The 4,682-nt window shown below is 35.7% G+C and overlaps 1 long non-coding RNA gene across 1 annotated transcript; it reads left to right on the forward strand.

Moving 5' to 3' along the window:
* Nucleotides 1-3,796: 3,796 nt before the first annotated feature.
* On the forward strand, nt 3,797-4,121 carry LOC120356543. Its single transcript, XR_005574076.1, has 2 exons — nt 3,797-3,837; nt 3,949-4,121. It is a non-coding gene; the product is annotated as an uncharacterized LOC120356543 (long non-coding RNA).
* The last annotated feature ends 561 nt before the right edge of the window (nt 4,122-4,682 follow it).

The following is a 4,682-nucleotide window of genomic DNA, read 5'->3' on the forward strand; positions in this document are numbered from 1 at the left end:
AATACGCGGAAGTATTTGCAGGTACTGCTTTACTAAATTCCATTTCAATACGAACATCTGTCGATGATTTCATATGACTTGGTTGGTGTGAACAATCTACAACAATCAGCGGTGTTGATTCACAAAACGTTTTAAAATCGATTTCTGTTCCGAGTTCGCTATTGATTGAATGATTATAATACGAGGGTGCGAAATCCAGGAACAAGCGGTATAAAACCTCCTTCTTACCTAGCAGATTTTCATATGGATAATACTCACTATTCAAATATACTTTAACATTGTAAATATCACAGCTGTCAAAATTAGATATTGATTTTTTAATTTTATTCTTTCGATCAGTTTGAAATGCAATTATAACGTATTTTGGAGTATCAAAATTCGATGTCGTGCGTACTGACCAAGAATGAACAAGTGAATTTTGCAAATTTGGTAATTCACAAATTTCCCAATGGCGGAAACTTAATTTCAGTGGAGTGTCGGCATCGAGCAGTCTCAAAAATTTCAATCGCACATGATCTTCTAAAGTAATGTAGGGCATCCGCCATTGGAGCTTAGTAATTTTTACACTAACCTCTGTACCGGTTGCAGACTCGACGCAATTGAGGTCTGAGGGCGACCTCAATAATACAAGCTCTTGTTTCAAGTTTAAAATTATTCTTTGAAAATCTTCAAAAAATGGAAGGATTAATTTCAACGGCACACAGAAAGTGAATTTATTATCTGTTAGCTCATATCCTGCTCTGTCAAAACCAGCTAAATGATATGTGTTTTTATCAGATGCGTTCTTCACAAGAATAGCTTTAATTGTAGAAGTTAAACCAATTAATCTTGATTTGGAAATTTGTTGACCTGCTAATTCGTATCGTATTTCATCAAAAAGGTTGCCCACTATGTTACTGCTTAATTTATAGTCTGCCGCAACGGGTGCACCAGCCGCTTCAGTTGCCTCCCCTGCTACTGTAATCGCAGGGGTTGCCGGCTTTGTACAGCTCACCGTTCCCTCAATTAATATAAAAGATTTGCAAGGTAGAGTATAAACATCCAGTGAATTTATTCCAATTCGAGCTTCATCAGAGTTCTTTATCTCTTGACCCGAATAAACTGTATGTGTATGAAACTGGAATTTGGTTATGTCATTATAAAACTGAAGCTCTGTCTGTACGTCCAGAATATCACTAATTGCGGCCCCTCCTGACATGTCGCCAATCAACTATAAAACCTAATCTTTCCAAAGTTCTCGCACTTTTAGCTGATAACGCCCTATTATTATGTTTACTAGATGTTGACGCTATCGCGACCTTTTCTCTACTAAGGTCCTGATTATGCGTACACGTACTACGTGTACGCGGGTTGAAAATAAGATATCCCATTACTTTTGTTTTTCACGTATGTGCAGTCTAATTGTAATTGTATCTCCGCGGAAATCAATAAACGATCCGTTCTGGTCTGTTACCTTTACATTAATAGTTTGAATTCGACGTGTATTCAAAGGTACATAAATAATTGGAGAGGGTACTTCATTTATTAAATAACCGCTAGGAACCTTTGGCAAAAATTCGTAGATTATATGTTTTTCTTTCCCGTTAAAGTAACTGCCACATGCTAAATTACATTCAACAAGAATACCATCAATGCTCGATATGTTAACCAGATGTTTGGAATAATACCATTTATTTGCTTGTAAAACTACATTATCAAAACCGAGTATCTTAGCAATCGAATCAGAGCGTGTTAAATCAATAGGCTTATCAGAATAAATTTCAATCTTCATAGTATTTGCATTTGCACGTATAATAAGTTTATTCTTCTTCCCATCATATTCAATTTATTCTTTAAAGATTTTATAATATCTTCAAGTTCATATGCACCGGTATCCAACAAGATTAACTTATCACCATATTTGAAGCTAGAATTTGTTCCTTTGTTTACATTTGCAATACTATTGTAACTACAAAAATTAATCAGACCAATTTCCCATTCACTATTTTTGTCCAATTCTATAATTTCTTGTAAATGTTCGTAAAGGTTACTTGACTTTGATCTTAACGTTATAACGACCATCTTGTGTGTTCAACACAAACACTTAATTACAACTGATTTGCAAGAAACAATAACGTGAGATGACCACAAATATCACTATCTAATGGTTGCAGGTGATCCAAATTATAAAATATATTTACTCCATTTTCTTTTTTCCAATATTTGTCCAATTCGTATGGAGGTTGTAAATTTCCAATTGGATCAAAATACCATACATTACTTCCTACCTTCTTATATGCAATCCAGTGTGTCCCCGGTTGGCTGTGCTTGTCCAAATTCACGATCGCATTTTCGTTTTTTAGAATTTTTTTGGGTAATGCATCTAGCATATATATTCCTCTTAAACGAATTTGTAATAAGCTAGCCCAATCCATTAAATCATAGTTACTCAATTCTCCTTCAATATTCATGCCTTCTTCTTCTTCTTCTTCCTACTCTTCTTTGTTGTTCTACGTTTCTTAACTTGAGGGAATAAACTCACACCATATGATGATGGTGGGGGTGGGGGTGGAATTAAAAGTCGCCCACCACTAAGCGGGGGGTACGGCTTCAAATAATACCCTTTACCTGCTATATGTTGTTTCAACTGAGCTATAGCCTTGCGTCTAATATCATTAGTATAACCTTTCCTCTCATTCTTCTTCTTCTTCTTCTTTCTCAAAGAACCACCAAAGTAATTTTTAGCTTTCATTACATTCGTAACAAGGTAACTGAGACCTCTCTTGGCTAGGGGAGTTTTCGGATTTTTAAAAATTTCCCACGCTGCGTTCGCTAGAATTCTGTCAGCTTTGGCTCGATTAGAATTATCACTATTTAGTGAATATGCTATATCGTGGGCCTTACAAGCCTGGTCAAGTTTGTTTATTCCAGGATCTCCACGTGCTAATCGCTTTTCAAGTTTCGTTCCTGGTCCGCAATACTGGTAGCCAGGTGCTATGGGGATTTCAAAGGGTGTTACATCGATCAATTTATTTAAAATAGTTGAAGTAATACCTGTAGCAGCCCCTGCCGCCCCCTTAAGTACTTTCGCGGCCGAGCTTAAGAAGCCTCTCCCTCGTTTTCTTCCACTTTGCTTTCTCTTACATACCACCATTTTCATTACCTTTCAACTCAATGGTTGAACATTAACTAAAGTTAATTAATTAATCATTACACTAACTTAATCTAAAAGAAAAATGGAAATTTTCTATTAATTTGGAATAATACTTTGAATTCATCTATTCAGATCATCTATTTGAAATGCATTTCAAAAACAGATGGCCCCATGCGTTATCTCCTATTCTCAAATCTACTGCTTTTTCCTCTATTACGAAAGCCATGTGAAAGAGAAATCAGTCGTGAGTTCCTTTTTAATCCTGCCTTCCTATACTGCCAGTTGAAGTGAATCCATATTATTCACTTTATATGTCACTTTATATGTGGCTTGCACCCAACTCGAGCCCCCTGGCACGTTGCCGCTTTTTCCTCTATTGCAAAAGCCATGTGTGTTGAGTTTGCTCTCCTTTACTTCCTCATTCGTATACTGTACTAGTGAATTCATTCTGCTCCTCGGGTGGCCTTGTGAAGGTCGGGAGGGCGTTGCCCGGCCTTGACTGAGTGAGCGACCGAGTGATGTCAGCCTGTGCGTACATACATCAAGCTATATAAAAACACATTTTTAATTTCTTATCACTTAATGCAGCTTGGAGAGTGATTGAGTGCACTTGTCTACACGTACTAGCTGCCGAGGAGGTCTATCACAATTGGCGAGCACTGCATACTCCACAGAGGTTTAGCTCGAGGCTAACATTATTGATTGTAAGTAAAAATTTTTGTTACATTCTCATATTTTTGTGAAATAACACTAAATTGATTTTTATAATATATATTTGGTTACAGTTATTAAATATTTCATTGTTTTTTCCACAGCATTTTCTCACCTCACTACTCGGTCTCATAAGCAGTTGTGCTCTCGTGAAGGAACCTTACCTGCAACGAGAAAATCATAGCCGAGGAGCTAAGCTGGAACAATACCTGAACCGAGTCGAGGAGCTAACTGAGAGAAGCATATCCGATTATTTCATTTCGTCAAATCAACACATGTAAGTTCATTTTTACTTAAATTTTCCTCTTCTCCGAGGACAATATTGTTCTCCATGTTAGATCCTTCAACATGGAAGAAAGAGGAGCTCATTTTTCAAACATGAATCTTATCTTGACAGTGTTTTCTATCATCAATGTGACATTTTAATATTTAACCAACCAGTAGCAAAATTCAGGAATTTCCTTTAATTCGCGTCTTCGATGTCTATCAACTATATTCTTATTTATAATATAACATACGCTTATATGTTCTGACTTCTGTTCTTCACTTTTACCAGGTTTTATAAATGTTAAATATTCCTCAAACGTTAGTCCTTCTTTTCCGAAATTATTTAATTCTAATATTGTTTTGTCAATAAGTTTGAAATAACAACATCTATATTTTTTATCGATTTTATTTGAAAAATAGTTCTTATCAAATGAAATTGAATCCATCTCCAATCTGAAATTAAACAGAATATGCTATCAATCTTGTTCTAAGCCTGTTTCATCTGAAGAATCTCGTAAAAAATTCCAGATAAGTTTATTTAATTGTTCTTTTGTTTAATGAGCATTGTTTT

This window comes from Nilaparvata lugens, unplaced genomic scaffold, assembly GCF_014356525.2.
Source record: "Nilaparvata lugens isolate BPH unplaced genomic scaffold, ASM1435652v1 scaffold7050, whole genome shotgun sequence".
NCBI lineage: Eukaryota > Metazoa > Arthropoda > Insecta > Hemiptera > Delphacidae > Nilaparvata > Nilaparvata lugens.